The sequence below is a fragment of the Dendrobates tinctorius genome, unplaced genomic scaffold (assembly GCF_039654945.1).
Source record: "Dendrobates tinctorius isolate UK_male_01 unplaced genomic scaffold, ASM3965494v1 ptg000050l, whole genome shotgun sequence".
In the NCBI taxonomy this organism is placed as follows: Eukaryota; Metazoa; Chordata; class Amphibia; order Anura; family Dendrobatidae; genus Dendrobates; species Dendrobates tinctorius.
The window spans coordinates 1,364,614-1,383,641 of NW_027361718.1; the positions used below are offsets into that span (position 1 = coordinate 1,364,614).

General features: G+C 43.0%; 1 protein-coding gene across 1 annotated transcript in view; it reads right to left on the reverse strand.

Moving 5' to 3' along the window:
* The window catches only part of EFEMP1 (EGF containing fibulin extracellular matrix protein 1), a 151,630-nt gene extending 132,976 nt beyond the window's left edge, over positions 1-18,654 (reverse strand). Inside the window, exon 1 of the mRNA XM_073576655.1 lies at positions 18,474-18,654. The gene's annotated coding sequence lies outside the window, so the exon portion shown is untranslated. The remainder of the gene's footprint in view (positions 1-18,473) is intronic.
* Between the last annotated feature and the right edge of the window lie 374 nt (positions 18,655-19,028).

Consider the following 19,028-nt stretch of genomic DNA (forward strand, 5'->3'; position numbering starts at 1 on the left):
CCCCCAAGTGCTTCACAGAAGTTTATAACGCAGAACCGTGAAAATAAAAAAAAAAAATTTTTTCCTCATAAAATGATTTTTAGCCCACTATTTTTTATTTTCACAAGGGTAACGGGATAAATTGGACCCCAAAAGTTGTTGTGCAGTTTGTCCTGAGTACGCTGGTACCCCATATGTGGGGGGGAACCACTGTTTGGGCACACGTTGGGGCACGGAAGGGAACTAGTGACGTTTTGAAATGTCAACTTGATGGAATGGTCTGCGGGCGTCATGTTACGTTTGCAGAGCCCCTGATGTACCTACACAGTCGAAACCCCCCCACAATTGACCCTATTTTGGAAACTAGACCACCCAATGAACTAATCTAGATGTGTGGTGAGCACGTTGAACCCCCAAGTACTTCACAGAAGTTTATAACGCAGAAACGTGAAAATAAAAAATATTTTTTTCCCTCAAAAAATGATTTTTATCCCACTATTTTTTATTTTCACAAGGGTAACAGGATAAATTGGACCCCAAAAGTTGTTGTCCAGTTTGTCCTGAGTAAGCTGGTACCCCATATGTGGGGGTGACCACTGTTGGGGCTCGGAAGGGAAGTAGTGACGTTTTGAAATGTCGACATGATGGAATCGTCTGCGGGCGTCATGTTACGTTTGCAGAGCCCCTGATGTACCTAAACAGTGGAAACCCCCCACAAGTGACCCCATTTTGGAAACTAGACCACCCAATGAACTAATCTAGATGTGTGGTGAGCACGTTGAACCCCCCAAGTGCTTCACAGAATGTTATAACGCAGAGCCGTGAAAATAAAAAATAATTTTTTTCCCACAAAAATAATTTTTTTAGCCCCTAATTTTTAATTTTTCCAAGGGTAACAGGAGAAATTAGACCCCCAAAGTTGTTGTGCAATTTTTCCTGAGTACGCTGATACCCCATATGTGGGGGTAAACCACTGTTTGGGCACACGTCGGGGCTCGGAATGGAGGGAGCACTGTTCGACTTTTTGAACGCAAAATTGGCTGGAACAAATGGTGGCGCCATGTCGTGGTTTGGAGACCCCATGATCTGCCTAAACAGTGGAAACCCCTCAATTCTATCTCAAACCCTAACCCCAACTCACCCCTAACCCTAATCCCTGCCCTAATCATAATCCTAACCACAACCCTAACCCCAACACACCCCTAACCCTAATCCCAACTCTAACCCTAACCACAAGCCTTACCCTAATCCCAACCCCAACCCACCCCTAACCCTAATCTTAACCTTAATTCCAACCCTAACCCTAGCCCTAACCCTAGCCCTAACCCTAGTCATAACCCTAACCCTAGCCCTAGCCCTATTTCTAACCCTAACCCTAATTGAAAAATAAAAATATTTTATTTATTTTATTATTTGTCCCTATGGGGGGTGATAAGGGGGGCGGTGATTTACTTTTTTTTTATTTTGATCACTGTGAGAGTCTATCACAGTGATCAAAATAAAAAAAAAATCTGCAGCCGGGAAGTGCCGGCGGGCGCACTGCGCATGCACCCACCATTTTCCAAGATGGCGGCGCCCATGAACCTGGACGGCGGGACACCGGGATGGTCAGGGGGCTTTGTAAGTATCGTGGGGGGGTGAGGGGGGGATCGGAAGGTGGGATGGAGCATAGGGAATGGGGAGGGGGGTAGACTATGACAGCGGCGGCCGATCGCTGCAGTTCGGCACCGTCAGTCGGTGTGGGGGGGTTAAATTAGTGTCTCCAGCCATGGCAGATGCTATTTCAGCATCGGCCATGGCTGGATTGTAATATTTAATCAATTTTCATTGATGAAATATTACTATCGCTCCGATTGGCTGTTTCTCTTTCAACAGACAATCAGAGCGATCGTAGGCACGGGGAGCTAAGCCACCCCCCTGGGGTGAAATACAAGGCCTCCTGTCACTGCGGGTCGGGTGACCTTTCAGTGACCCCGGTCACCTGACCCACAGGGGGGCTTTGAAGTCATGACACAGGGTATGCGTCATGGGTCGGATTGGCACCGACTTTCATGACGCATACGCTGTGTCACAGGTCGGGAAGGGGTTAATGAGACCAAAAACACAAAAAGTGTTTTATATAATGCATAATGTGCAAAAAAGAGGATTTTTTAGCGGAATTGAATCAACCATATATAGCTCACATTCAGGTAAAGCAGCTAATTAGTGTAGCAAGTCTAATGTCCTCGAACGTGTATCACCAGGAATACAAATAGTAAATGCCACTATGAAAGCATGCAAGTGAAATGTCACGAGGAAAGATTGATAGACAATTATAGTAGCTGAGTGAAATACTTTGTACCTCTAGTGAGCAATGGCACCCCGATGCGTTCCCTTGGAAGAAGCAGGATGCAAAACGCGCGTCGGAGTGCCACGGCTCACTAAAGGTACAAAGTATTTCACTCAGCTACTATAATTGGAAGAGGGAAGAGGGAAGAACGTATTCAATGAAATTTCAACAAATTATTGATGCAAACATAGCACCATTTATAAAAAAAGAGCTGAAGTTGAAAATAGGATGGCTTATACAAATGGATAATGATCATCCTAAACACACGTTAAAATCCACAACCACTACCTCAAAACGCCAAGCTGAAGGTTTTACAATGGCCCTCACAGTCCCCTTATCTGAGCTTCATTAAAATTCTGTGGTTAGGCCTTAAAATAGCAATGTGTGCAAGACGACCCAGGAATCACACTATCATCCACTATGACATCTTCATCACCACGGCAACGCACAAATGCATCATTGCTGCCATGGCAACCATAGTGACATCATCGTTGCCATAGCAACCATTGTGACATCATCGTCGCCATGATAACCCGCAAAGACATCATCGCCATGGCAACCCACTATGACACCATAGTCGCCATGGCAACCCTCAAATGCATCATCGCCACGATGGCAACTATTGTGACATGATCACCTTGAAAACCCTCTATGACATCATCTTCGCTTTGACATCCTACTATGACATCCTTGTCATTGCAACAACCCATTATGACATCACGTCGCCATGGCGACAACTATGACATCATCTTCACCTTGGCAACCTATTATGACATCATCACCATGACAATCTACTTTGACACCATCGTTGCCATGGCAACCACTAAGATATCATCATCGCCATAGCAACCCACTATGAAATCATTGCTGCTATGGCAACCACTGTGACATCATTGTCACCATGGCATCGCATTATGACATCACGTTGCCATGACAAGAACTATGACATCATCTTCAAATGGCAACCCATTATGACATCATCGCCATGACAACCCACATGATTACATCATCACAATGACAACCAATTATCACATCATCGTCACCATGACAACCCACAAAAACTTAATCATCACCATAGCAACCTGTTATCACATCATCATTACCATGACAACCTGCAAAGACATCATCATCGCCATGGCAACCCACTATAACATCATCGTCGAAATGGCAACCCTCAAACACATCATCGTTGCCATGCCAACCACTGTGAAATCATCGCAACCATGGCATCCCTTTATGACATCATGTCGCCATGGCAATAACTTTGACATCATCTTCACCCTGGCAACCCATTAAGATATCATTGTCGCTTGGCAACCTACTATGACCGTCGCCATGCCAACCAATTATTACATCATCATCGCCATGACAACCCACAAAGACATCAATGTCACCATGGCAATCACTTTGTTATGTCTTGTTCATATTTTTCTTCTTCCTTTTTATTATTATTTTACTCTAGTAAAAACATTTTCTGTATTTGCCTCAGATTGAAGTATGGCTCCATTTACTTACCCTGGAACATTTGGGACCTATGGCTGTAGTTGGGACCTATGGCGGGGTTATGAAAAGGATCTTCCTCAATTGTACGGAATTTTCTATACATCATCTCTATAATCTTGTATGCTGGGCTAGTTATATATTATGGACAATATATTTATATTTTAATACTGCAGGCCCTAATTGTCTTCTGACTAATTTGATGTATTTTTCTGTGATGCTTTGTATGATTTGGTAATACTATGTAGCATTTCTCTGTAATTAGGGGTATCTAATATTGCTTAAGTGCATATGACCAACTGTTAGCACGCTTTAAATGGTCTGTGGGCATAAATCGAGGTATTCTTAAATATATTGAGCCCCTCTCTATGTATTCCCTTAGATAAATTATATATTATCCTGTCAACATCGCATCTCACAAACACTGACTGCTCTATAAACAGTTCCTTTGCGCAGGCGTGGTTTTATCGGGGTGATCTCCCCACATGCAGGGCCTCAATAACATGGCAATGCACATGCGCACTGTTCCCGAATCTCCTGCTTCTGGCTTAAGACCTCTTTCACCCATGGCATGCGGATGTGACATCACGGAGGATTTCCTCCCCGCACGCTGGAGCTGAGTGCCAGACGCTGTTACACCTGAGACCCGGGGGCGGCGGTGCCATGTGCGACATACCATTGGTCCGTGAGTGAGTATCTATGCCATATAAACCAGACACCCTCAGAGACATGACATGCACACTCCCCTGTGAAAAAGCGGAACACGAAACGCACGTTGAGCATCTGTGATATTGTAGACAGGCGGACTATTATGGGTATGTGTCATTGGTTACATGCTTACTGACGTATCTTTCTTTGGCACTATGCACTTTAATTGACTATTATGGATTTGATTCACTCTATGCATGTTGATGTGTTGGTGCTTATATAAGTGTCACATGATCCCAGAGCCTGTATATATTCCCTTTATCATTTTTTATGCACTTTACTCGGGTAAAACTCCTTTCCTCTTTATATGTATTATGATGTCACTTCATGACATTGATATTTTATATAAATTGTATTCTGAATAAAATTCATCACTTTTCTAATACTCTTCTTGTGAGTGGTGTGTTTTGGATACTCTATATCCATTTATGAGGTAGCTATAGGTTTACACACCCCTATATTTCCATGCATCTTGGGAATTTCTTCTATGGTGAAGGTTCCTATATACTTGCAGTAATACGCTTTTAAGTAATCAGATGACAGCACGGGCGCCTCCACCCCCCCGGGGCAGCTACTTCTCCCAAGTTAACACCTTTTAGGTCCAGTGAAGACCGCTATAAGTTTCGTGGGTTTGTGAATCAATGCCTTTTGTATTTTGATGTGCATGCCGCCCAATTCCTTACTGATCGATTCAAGGTTTTATGTATAATCATGTTACTTACTTCCCGAGCTCTCGTTTGGGCAAATCCGCTTATGGAGACTCGTGACTCTCATTTGAATAACCCTGACAATTTTCATGCTGCAATGTTTATGGTGTTTGATGATCCAAATTGTCGCACTACAGCTGAGACCACCTTGCTATCTTTACGTCAGGGTAAGCGTTCTGTCATTGTATACGCTACTGAATTTAGACGGCTGCCGGTGGATACGATTTGGGACTCTTATGCCCAATTAACCATTTTTAAGAGAGGATAGGCTAGTGTGATGAAAGAGAAGTTAGCTCATGCAAATGCTCCGCAAGAGTTAGACACTTTTATACAGCATTGTGTACGCACTGACATACGAATTTCTGAGCGTAGACAGAAGAGATTTGCTGCCTCTAATTGTGTCTCTAACTCTTCCTTTTCTCCTAAAGAATCTACAGGCAAATCTTCTTGGGAGGCTGAAGTAGTTCCCATGCAGGTAGATGCTTTACAGCGGAGTGAGAGTAATGAGCGTAGGGAACATTGTTTTCGGGAAAGTCTGTGTTTTTACTACGGTCAGTCAGATGACTTCCTTATCAACTGTTCCAAGCGGCCTCGCAAGGTACTGGCCACGGTAGGGGAATTTGAGAATCAGGATGCTGAATCTATTAGGTCCGAGTCTAGTTTTTCTGTGAATGCCATCTTTCAATCTCTGTCTGTGACTGCCTCTCCTAAAACACAGAGGGATAAGGAGACATATTGCTCCCTTTCCATTAAGATCCGATTGTCGGGAAAATGGATTCCCTGTGCAGCTATGGTGGATTAGGAGTAGGAGGTAATTTTATGGACTTAACCTTAGTCAAGGAACACGGCATTCAGACTCAGCAGAGAGCCACCTCGGTAACTTTGGAAACAGTGGATGGTTCCCCTCTAGTTTCTGGACCAGTAGATCAGGAAACTGTACCTCTGCAAGTTTCCATGGAACCCGATCATCAGGAAATGCTATCCATTATGTTGATTTCCTCACCACATTTCCCTTTAATTTTAGGAATTCCATGGCTGCAGTCACAAAATCCTATCATCAGCTAGGAGACCAAGGAGATCACTTTCCTATCAAGAGAAACACCAGTAACAAGTCAGGCAAGTCCTCGGGATACAGAAAGTAACAGTGAGGTATCTTTACTACCATCTATTTATAATGAATTTTCGGATGTTTGTGAGAAGAAAATGGCAGACCAGCTTCCTCCTCACAGACCTTATGATTGTCCCATTGAACTGCTTCCGGGGGCAGCTATTCCATTTATGAATGTCTACCCACTAGAAGCTCCGGAGTTGCAGGCTTTGAAGGAATACATTGATGAGAATTTGGCTAAGGTTTTCATTTGCAATTTACATTCAGGTTCTGGAAGGGATTCTGTTCTGCGCTTGTTGTTGATGTTTGTCGGTCTTCTGCGTATCATCCTCAGACTAATGGGCAGAAGGAGTGGATTAATCAGACTCTGGAACAGTATCTTCGATGCTATATCAGCCATTCGCAAGATGTTTGGTTGGAGTTGCTTCCGATAGCAGAATTTTGTTACATCTCTCAGAGTTCATCTACTAAGGTAACACCCTTCTTTGCCAGCTTGGGTTTTCATCCCAGTATTCTTCCCAGATGCACCAGTGCCTGCAGTTCATGAGAGGTTGGCAGCAATGAGACAGAATCTGGAAACCTAAAGGAATCGCTATCTACTGCACAGGAGAGATATAAAAGATCTGCTGATAGGTTTTGGAGGCCTGCACTGATGTTCAAGATAGGGGACTCTGTGTGGTTATCCACATAAAACTTGAGATTGAACGTTCCGTCACAGAAACTGGGACAAAAATTAATCGGCCCATTGAAGATCTCTGCGATCGTGAGTTCCGTTGCCTGTCGTCTGAAGTTACCAAGGACCTTGAAGGTACATCCTGTGTTTCATGTCTCCCTATTAAAACCAGTGTCTCCAAATACTTTTCATGGTTGGATTACGCCTCCTCCTCAGACTGTGTGGGTGGACGGACATGAAAAGTTTGTTGTGGAGAAGATTCTGGACTCTAGGATCTGCAGGAATCAGCTGCAGTACCTCATCAAGTGGCAATGATATCTGTCTGAGGAGAACTCTTGGGAGCCGGTGAGCAATATTTGTGCTCTTCAAAAGATTACACTATTCCATCAGAAATATCCTGAAAAGCCTGGTCCTGGATTGTCCTGAGGCTGCTTCTGAGGTGGGAGTAATCTAAGGATTCCATACTTTCCTTTGTGCCTGTTTTGCCCTGATCCGAGATGGAGTCTTGTATCTCGCCCTGTCATGGAACTTCCGGTCTGTCCTGAGTGCTCCTCTGTGTCTGAGTATTTTGTTGCTGTAGGCTCCTGAGCTCCTCCCTGTCTGCTGGTGGACTCCCTGCAACTGCTGCTCGTTACTCGCTGCTCTGCCTCTCCACGTTCTGCTGCCTAGAGTACTCTGTTTGTCTCCTTGATGCTGTCTGTGCTTGACTACTGTCTGGACTGTTAGTTGGAGCTATTCGCCCCTGGAACTGCTGTGGCCAGTAAGAAATCCTGACATCATCATCTCCTCTAGGTCTGTGTTAGTCTAGGCTGCGGTGCTGGACTTGTGCAGTACTTTCAGCCCAAAAGGTACACATAGTGACCTTCTCTGGTTAATGCCACTTCTATATAATGCTGGGTTTCTACGTTTAAGTGCATTTCTACCCTTATAATTTCTGGACTTCTACACTTTAGTGCTGTGTGCGTGCTCATTCTTAAATATCGCTGGAATGCCTCATTAAAAGCAGTGTGCTAACTCACATACTTTCTGCTGGACTTCTACGTTTAGTGCCTTGTACACACCTGCACTATATTATGTTGGACTGGTTATATGGTTATATTAGCGGTTTCTCTGGTTTTCTATATTGAGCTGTGCATTCGTTACTATTGCAGGAAGTGCTCTGTTAGTTTTACTTTACTTGCATCATTCTATATTGTACTGTGTTTTCGTTACTATTGCAGGAAGTGCTCTGTTAGTTTTGTCACACTTGTTAAATATACTTATTAGCATCAACTTTGGTCTCAGTTTCATATTATCCCATGCAATCAGATTCTGTAGTACCCATATAATTGTTACACACTGCTAAGTTTGTTAAAAATCCCAAGTCTTACTGTTCTTTATTTTCCAGCTATATTAAGTTCTATTAACTATAAATTCAAGAGAATCTTACTATTTTCTCATGTGCTGAAAGAATATGCTTCGAACAGGTGAAAGCTCAACTTTGTAGATTGTACTAATACAGACACATCCATAGTCTCACACCAGTCCAACTCATATCTCTTATTCAGCATCAAAACTACTGAACACTGAAAAATCGTATGGGGAAATCAAACCAGAACTACAGCCATTGGATGATATTGAACAATTTTACCATGCCAACTATAAATAAACTGATCGCTTCACATGACTCAGGTCCACGGTCCAAGTCAGTCCTTCCAGATCATGGACAGAAGCTGTGCATATTTCCTGAGCTTTCAGATTCCTTGGCATAGTTTTGATTCGCTGGTTTGGCATGAAATCATCTGTATGTCATGCATCACACAGGTGACGTTTCGCCAGACCAGATAATCATAAGCTGAACCTTGGATCACAGAGGGTAAAGAAATTTTCACAATTTCTATCTATGGGCAGAGAATCCTGACCAAGACTATGGTCCGGTCTTGCACAAAGTCATCTGCTCATCTGTAGTGCCCATATGTAATTCATTTGTTTTAGAGTTTCATGAAAAAGCATTTGTGATCTGCAGAAGCATATCACACAGTAGAGACAATAAAACTTTTTTTGTTACTTTTGGCAATCTGGCTATAATTGTCTGCTCAACAGAAGTATCTAAAGCAATGGCCCTCAACCTCACTTACCTTGAGTGCCATATTCAGTTTTGATAGAGGGTTGCGAGTCACATCCAGCCCTCATCCCTTAGCCCCCTGAGTAGTGATATCCATCCTCTGTGCTCCCTCTTCACCACAGTAATGACATCTGATCCCATTACTGGTATAATGACTCCCAAAGTTTCCCCATAAAAATAACACTGAGGCAGTATTGCTAGATCCAGGAGTTCCCACCTTAACTACCTTTGGTATTCTCGCATTGAGCACTCACACCACACTATCACATACAGCTTCAAGGACCTCATGACTGGAAGCATAATTGAAAACCAAGGCCAGTATATGCTCATCCAGATCTGCTCTTCTGTGGAGGGCCATCCTCAGAATACAGCATATGGAAACCCGCTCTTCATAGCTGTTTGCTAGACCTGATACTAATGTACCAACCTGACATATAGCCACAAGTTATATATCAGGTACCTGCAAGCCACATGTGGCTCTCGAAATACAGGTTGGGGACCCCTTATTTGAAGTTTTAAGCTGGTGATACACTTTAGATAGCTTTTGTCTAAATGATCATTAAGTTGACAGATATTTCAGTTGGATCATAAACATGGCCAAACCATGTGCTCATCTTTTTTTAGCAATGGTGACAAGTTAGGAATAAGCAGTTATTTTCTGTGAAAACAAAGGATCAGGTATGTTGACATCAAACTGCCCCAGCCTTATTTTCCCAATATTAACTGTATAAGAATTGGAAGAATATTGATTAACTTTGCAACCACATGCCACTCACAGCATTTATTTGCTCTAGAGATCATGGTTATGAAGGACAGGTAGGCATATAGGTTCTGTAAAGAACAGCAATGTGGTTAGCAGTAGCATCCTAGTTCAACCTTTTGAAATATGGTGGCTGATTACCATTTCTTACATTATCCACTAACAATACAGGACAATGTTGAATAGCAAGGAGTTGTTAAAAGGATAAACATCTAACAAGCCAAAAATTCTTTAGGTACTTTTTTTTTTATAAAAGAGAAAATTCTACATTTAGATTAAGGAGAAGCAACTATAATCTTAACAAAGTGCTTAGTTAAAAAACTACAAATAAAACTATAACTTGGATGCTGGTGGTTGGTGATCTACCATCATTAGCCAACAGGCGGGACATTGTTGTGTAATAAGGAGTTGTGCAAAACGGAAACATCCCTTAAGACATTATTTATGTAATATTTTGTTAAAATTGATAAAATGCTTTTAGAAATCTAAGGAGAAAGTGCAGTAATCTTGGCCAAGTTCTTAGTAAAAGAGTTCACAAATGATCTGTTCTCTATGTGGCATTACAGTAGCTTGTTATAAATCACATTACCCATAGAAAGGATTACTACCAGGAGCATTGCACCTAATGATTGTTGGCTGATATTGTAAGCTGACTATCCATCAGGGAAAGATTAAGTTAGTAGCCAAAAATAAGAGATTTCTTTGACCTAAGAGAAAATGTTCTCCATATGTTATGTTATTCTATGAAAAGAGAATTTTGACAAATGTTTAGGGGACCAAGGTCTTTAGTGGACTTCATATATTGACTACAAAAACAACTAGTGAAAATCATCTTACTTCTTATCTATCTATCATTTAGTATACACACACACACACATACGCGCTAAACAATAGACAGATAAATAGACTAATAAACAGACAGACAGAGAGAAAAACAGACGGGTAAGAACATCTACCTGGTAGATCTAATGCTTTTTAACATGCAGTGGGGAAAATAAGAATTTGAGACACTGCCGATTTTGCAAGTTTCTCACTTACAAAGCATGGAGAGGTCTGTAATTGTTATTGCAGTGACTAGGCTACTACAGGACCTTGAAATGCTTCTTATGGAGCCACTCCTTAAGGCCTTGTCACACAACGACTCACTAGCGATCCCGACAACGATATCAATGTGTCAGGATCGCTGGTGAGTCGCTACATGATTGCTGGTGAGCTGTCACACAGACAGCTTCACCAGCGATCAGCACAGCAACGCCGAGGGCGCGGCGTCACTGTGTTCGTTAGTTACCAGTGCGCTGATGCAGGGAGCTGGTAACTAACGTACACATCGGGTTTCTAAGGGACGCATGTCCCTTGGATACCCGATGTGTACTTTAGTTACCAGCTGATCACTGGTCTCCCGCCTGTCACACGCAGCGATGCATGCTGGCCAGCGGGAGACCAGCGACCAAAGAAAAGTCCAGGGCTTTCCTACAGCGATCAGCGATACCGGCAGGGAGGCTGATCGCTGTCACACACAGCGATCTCGCTGGTGAGATCGGTGTTGTGTCACAAAACTTGTGACTCAGCAGCGATCTCGCTAGCAAGATCGCTATGTGTGACGGGGCCCTTAGTTTCCCTGGCTGTGTGTCTCAGGTCATTGTCATGCTGGAAGACCCAGCCAAGGCCCATCTTCAATGCTCTTACTGAGGTAAGGAGGTTGTTGGCCAAAAGTTCGCAATACATAACTCCATCCATCCTTCCTTCAAAATGGTGTAGTCCCCTTTGAAGTGCCCCTTTGCAGAAAAGCTCCTCGAAAGTATGATGCTTCATCCATCATTCTTCACGGTTGGGACGGTATTCTTGGAGTTGTACTCGTACTTCTCCTTGCTCCAAACACGGCGAGTGGAATTGATACCAAAAGTTATTTTCAAAAAATAACTTTAATCCAGCTTAACCGGAGTTCTGCCATCAATTTGCTCTCTCATGTACCAATCTGTAAATTTGAAGCAGTCATGAATCGCCTGGCTTATAGATCATGTCTGTGTATTAATAAAAGAAGATCATGTAAGAAAAAACCATTTAGTGTGTTTTTATTTATTCAATATGGACTCTATCCAGTCTATCCTGAAAAGATAGGCCACCTTTGAAGAAATTAAGTTCAAAGAGGGGGTACTATCCTGTGCCCATGGATGCATTATACTTTTGCGAGTAGCTGCCGCTCACACGAATAGAATACGACATTGCTGAAGAGAAAGCCTCACCAATTGATCTCATGGTAGATTATTGAATATGGCCCACTCAGGAGAAAGAGAAATATTTATACCAAAAGTGTTAGTGAGATATTGCAAAAGTGCATCCCAAACTTCCCTTATTTTTGGACAGTCCAGAGACAATGAAAAATATCAGCTGGAGAATGAAAGCATTTAGGGCAAGGAAATTCACCTGAGGGGACATTTTAGCTTTAATCTCTGGGGAGATATATGCTCTATGAAATATCATGAGAGTCATGGTTATGTAATTATCATACGGTAACATAGAGTTAATATGTAATGTGGCTTTCAAAAGGTCTTTTACCTGACAGTCGGTTAGTTGAGATACCCAACTCCCCGGGCCTGGTGAAGAGTCTGACCACTGTATGGAAGGTTTTATTGATTCATAAATAAGACTTAAAGAATAATTTCCTGTGTGAGCTCTAATGGAGATTAAGTTCGGCTAAATTTTTTATATCTGACTATTGCCACTTTATGTAACAATAACTCTGAAATGCTTCAGCATATCCCATTGATTTGGAGATTGATTTTTCGTGACACATTATACTTTGTGATAATGGTAAACTTAAGTTGATATGTTTTGTGTTTACTTATAAAAAGATCAGAGATTTGAGAAATTTTTTTAAAAAATGGCAATTTTCAAACTTTGAATGATTATCTCTTTAATCCATATAGTTGTACCACACAAATACAATAAAAAATGACATTTCCCTCATGCCTGCTTTACATCAGCACCATTTGTAAAATGTTGGTTTATTTTGTTAACATTTTAAAATCTTTAAAAATGTAGCAGTAATTTTAAATGTTTTCAAGCAAATTTACAAAATTAATTTTTAGGGACCAATTCAGTTTTGAAGTGACTTTGGGGGTCAATGTATTCAAAATTGCTTTCAGGTAGTTCATTAACTCCTCAGGTGCTTTTCAGGTTATTAATGCAAAGTGACATGACATGAATGAAAACATTTATTTTTACCATCTAAATGTTTTTAACTTCTGAACAGGCCACTGTAGCTGGAAGAAATTAAGGCCATTATTTGGCCATGAATTGCATTTGCAAACATCAGGATCACACGATCAAGATCTCAGGGCTCCCATGGGATTAAGGAGGGAGCCCCACACTCTGATAATCATCTAGATGCTATAATCACTATTTAAGTGGTTAAACAGCTATGGTCGGTGCCAACACTGATCATGACTGATCCAGCAAGTTGTCAGCTACAGTGTACAGTCGACAGCTGCTGGCTTGTCACCTGTAGGGGGATGCTATCTATAATATAACGGGCTAAGCGTCACTCTGTCCAAAGCCTTTATAGACTGCACAAGTGCGACGCGCCTGCGCAGTCTGGCTCCAGACAGAGTGATGCACCCCCCCCAGGTGACCGCCGGCACATGCACCCCCCAGGAGATCACCGGCACAACACCTTACCGATTCGGTGTGGCTGCGGGGTCTTGCGTCTTGCTGTGATGACTGAAGAGGGCGGGTTGTGGCGCTGGAAGGTGCGCATGTGCAGTCCGCGCTTTCCGGCGCCATTTTGTGGAAGACACACTGTCTTCACACTGCAGTGTGTCTTCAAGATAATTGCGCCGGAAAGAGAGGAATGCGCAGGCGCCGATTACGGAGCAACAACACGGCAGGAGTGTGGCCAGAATCGCGCACGCGCATGACGCGATCCAGCGCTATTTTACTGAAGACATATTTGCAGTGTATCTTCATCAATATGGCGCCGGACAGCGCTATGGGCATGCGCGTACTCCTGCGCCAGACTCCTCCCCCAGCCTCCAGCAGAACGTGACAGCGCTGAATCACAAGAAAGAAGGGTGAGTATAAATGTTTTTTTTTGTATGTCTGTAGTTTAATAGGGGTGAGGGGGACCATACATATCAGGATAAGGGGGGTGAGGGGACCATGCATATTAGGATTGGGGGGCAAGGGGACCATACATATCAGGATTGGGGGGTGAGTGGACCATGCATACCAGGAAAGGGGAGTGAGGGGACCATGCATACCACGAAAGTGGAGTGAGGGGACCATGCATACCATGAAAAGGGGGGTGAGGGAACCGTGCATACCATGAAAGGGGAGTGAAGGGAACCATGCATACCGCGAAAAGGGGGATGAGGGGACCAAGCATACCACGAAAGGGAAGTGAGGGGACCATGCATACTATGAAAAGGGGGATGAGGGGACCATGCATACCACGAAAGGGGAGTGAGGGGACCGTGCATACCACGAAAAGGGGGATGAGGGGACCGTGCATACCACGCAAGGGGAGTGAGGGGACCGTGCATACCACGCAAGGAGAGTGAGGGGACCGTGCATACCACGCAAGGGGAGTGAGGGGACCGTGCATACTGTATCATGAAAGGGGAGTGAGGGGACCGTGCATACCACAAAAGGGGAGTGAAGGGACCATGCACACCAGGAAACGGGAGTGAGGGGACCATGCATACCACAAAAGGGGGGTGAGGGGACCATGCAAACCACAAAAGGGGGGTGAGGGGACCGTGCATACCACGAAAGGGGGTGAGGGGACCGTGCATACCACGAAAGGGGAGTGAGGGGACTGTGCATACCCTGAAAGGGGAGTGAGGGGACCATGCATACCACGAAAGGGGAGTGAGGGGACCGTGCATACCACGAAAAGGGGAGAGAGGGGACCGTGCATACCACGCAAGGGGAGTGAGGGAACCGTGCATACTGTATCATGAAAGGGGAGTGAAGGGACCGTGCATACCACGAAAGGGGAGTGAAGGGACCATGCATACCAGGATATGGGGGTGATGGGACCATGCATACCAGGAAAGGGGAGTGAGGGGACCATGCATACCACAAAAGGGGGGAGAGGGGACCATGCAAACCACGAAAGGGGGGTGAGGGGACCGTGCATACCACCAAAGGGGGTGAGGGGACCGTGCATACCACGAAATGGGAGTGAGGGGACTGTGCATACCATGAAAGGGGAGTGAGGGGACCATGCATACCACGAAAGGGGAGTGAGGGGACCGTGCATACCACAAAAGGGGGGGTGAGGGGACCGTGCATACCATGAAAGGGGAGTGAGGGGACCATGCATACCAGAATAGGAGGTGAGGGGACCATACATACAGGATAGGGATAAGGGGGTACCATGCATACCAGGATAGGGATGAGGGGACCTTGCATACCAGGATAGGGGGGTGAGAGGACCATACATACCAGGATTGGGGGGTGAGGGGACCATGCATACCAGGATGAGGAATGAGGTGCCATGCATACCAGGATTGGGGGTGTGAGGGTACCATGCATACCAGGATAGGTATGAGGGGTGCCATGCATACCAGGATAGAAGGAGGGCAGCACATATCAGGATGGGAGACCATATACCAATAAAAATGCTCCCCACGTGGGCGTAGAACGGGTTCATAGCTAGTTCTCTTATATCGCAGGTTAGTTTTAAGACGTATTTGTGGTCATTAAGATGTTAAAAGAGATGCACTCATATATGCTGATCACTGTACATTCCCAGAACACTGGGCCCCAAACATAAAGTGGAAAAAAGGTAGGCAAGCCTTATAACTTGGTGATAAAACTGGTGATTTATTTTATGACAAATTATATGTTTCAGCTCTAAAAGTGAGCCGTAGAGAGGAGCAAACTAATTTTATGCAAATCAAATTTGTGTCGATTTGTAAGGAATTCACTGATCTTGGAAACGTAAACAAATTGTTATTTGCTTCATGCAAATTGTCATCACCATTTTATGCAATGCAGATGATTGCATCAACCAGAGAAGGCTCATATGACCACAAGCACAGCTGGGCACGTTTCCCACAATGCTTTGCATCTTTTACATCACATTGGTATCAGTCAATCAGGAGGGACTATTATAGCCTGTATCAAAGCTGAAGCTAGTGAATCTGGAAAGTTAGAGGATGTCACAGCTCAAAACTTAGCTTTAGAGATGGAGAGAGAGAGAAAGCCATAAGACACTGAAAAAAACGGTTTATATAGTGTTTGATAGTAAACCAGTGCAGACGATTATTGTGTGAGAAACAGCCTGTTGGGCATCACCTGTTACCATCTATTTATCCATAGTCAGAAATGTTGAAATCGCTATGACATTATTTAGGTTGTGCTTGCAACAAAGAGCTTGAAAGGGGTCGGATACAGTCCTGGCAGACCTGAAGGTCTTATTCAAGTTGTTAAGGGCAATTGGAGACATTGTAGTAGTATTTGGAGACTTTCTAGTTGTATTTTGATTTGCTGCATATTGAATTTTTTGGAAAATATTGCTGAAGGTGTCAAATTTAAATGTCAAAAGATTCACACTCATCTCTAGAGTTTGGCAGATCAATTTGCGGGATTCTGGTACATCAGCCAAATCAAAGGTCTCTGGGCATAGATCAGGAGGCTCGCTAATGACTTGCCTTCCAGGATTTCCAATGTTTAGCTGGGCAGGCGTAATGTCATCTGTGTGTCATGCCGATGTTGCACCAATCAACAGCTGGAGATCCTGGAAGGAAAGTGATTCACAAGCCTCCAGTCTTGTGGCCATAGACTACTGACCCGGTCAATGGACTGGACCCACGAAGATGATCAGTCCAATTCTACTCATCTCTCTTCCTCTCTATTTATGTTTATAATATCTATATACAATATACAGTATATGCATAGATTTAAAGGGAACCTGTCACCCGGTTTGGCCGATATGAGATAAGGCCATCAACTTTCAGGGCTGATTTACAGCATTTTAGAATGTTGTATATCTGCCCCCAACCCAACCTGTAAGAGAAGAAAAATAACTTTTATTATACTTACCTGCGGGGTGGTCTGGTCTGAGGGGTGTCACTGGCCTGGGTCTGGAGCCTCCTATCTTTTTATGTTGCCGCCCTCTTGCTTGCTTCGTGTGGATGACACTTACTTGCGTGATCTACAAAGTCTCCTTGGCATCACGCTTCTACGCAGGCGTACTTATCTGCTCTGTTGAAGGCAAAGCAAAGTATTGCAGTGCACAGGTGCTGGGATAGGTCAAAGAGCTCCGGCACCTGCCCACTGCAGTACTTTACTCTGCCTACAACAGGGCAGATAAGTACATCTGCCAGGAGGCAATACAAAGGAGAGACTGTGTGAATGATGCAGGGGCCAGTCATCCACCCAAAGCAAGCAGGAGGGCGGCATCGCAAGAAGAGGGAAGGCGCCGGACCAAGAAGAGTGATTCCCCTCGGACTGGATCGCCCCGCAGATAAGGATAATAAAAGTTATTTTTCTTCTTTTACAGGTCAGGTTGGGGACTGATATACAGCATTGTATAATGCTGTATATCAGCCCTGAAAGGCGTTGGTCGTAACTCATATTGACCAAATCTGGTGACAGGTTCCCTTTAAATATATATGTTTATATAGATACAGCACCACTATGCATCATACACAAGTTACCTAAGTAAAAGATATTTCATGCAATGTGAGCAGGATTCTTACACCTTTGAACACTTCCATCCATATGGCCAAAGATATACTATTTAGCTATTCATCAATTATACCCACATTGGGTCAGATAGCATTACATCCTAAAATGACCACATAGTTCACCTTATCCAAGTGGCTTGAAGCAGCCAAGACAAAATATGATTTTAAGTCATTATTACAAAATGAATATAAAAATATATTAATTTTCTGTGAATCAAAGACAAACTATGAAATTTCAAAATACTTGTAAATATCGTATGTAGGGCGAATATTATTCCGATTACACAAGACTGATTTTTTTTTTCTTTTTAAATGCATCTTTTTCTACCAACAACCCAATGTTAAAAGTGAGTAATGCAACAAAGATATAAAGGCTTGCTTATAATTTTCCATTTAGAAGCATATATTAATAATTATATTGCTTTCACTAGTTACATTATGATAAATATGATCACATAGGAGCTACTACATCTTTACTGTATCTAATACTGCTAAGGAAACAAACTCATTTATGAGCACAATTATATAATATCTAGGTATCTTATCACATTTACTGGGTTGGCTCCTTCTTGGATAATAGTAACTGTGAGTCAGCCGTATGCGACTTTACTAATCCAACCTTGGACTTATCCAATGCTGACAATGAAGAAATGAAGTGAGTCATAAAACTCTGTTTTTCCCATTTCAATGCCTTTTGATATCATGAATAAAACATGAAAGTATGCAATGTAGTAATGAACAGCTGAGCATAAGGCGCCGCCAAAAAAGTCAACATACTCTTATCAAATAGCTAACAAACAGTGCGGATTCATTGCTCATCTGGAAAGCTGCATACATTTTTCAGTATAATCTGCAATATTAAATCTAAAGTTTTGTGTAGAAAGAAAATATAGGGTTGATTTTCTTACTTTTTTAAATAGGTCAGTGTTTGATCCGGTTGTAAGTCATAAAGAAATTTTCCTTTTGCAGGTGAGAGGATGAAAGCAGGAATGGGATTAAAGCGTGCAACTATTTAGGCAATCTCAGAAAGTTGAGAAGCGAGGGAGCACATCAACGCTCTGCTGCTCCAGGCATGTGGATACAGTGTTGAAAGGAGGTATTCATTTCAGCCTGGCTCCAAAGACACTCCTCTTTTTTTCTCTCACACACATATCCTCCCATTATTTAAGCATATGTGATGTGTTAACTGACCCTGCCAACTCACATGCAAAACTGCAACTTCCAATGAAACATTATGACCCTTGTGTATAACAAAACAAGTGGGGTTTTATGATTTGACGTTTCATTTGCCACAGAATGTAGCATTTTTATTGCTGTTAGTCATAAGTCACATATGAAGCCGCCTGTGTTTCATTATACTCAATGCCTTTTTGCCACAATTTTGCTAATGAACAAGCAGAAGTTACATATATATATATATATATATATATATGACTAATAGTCTATTACTATCTTAAGGGGAC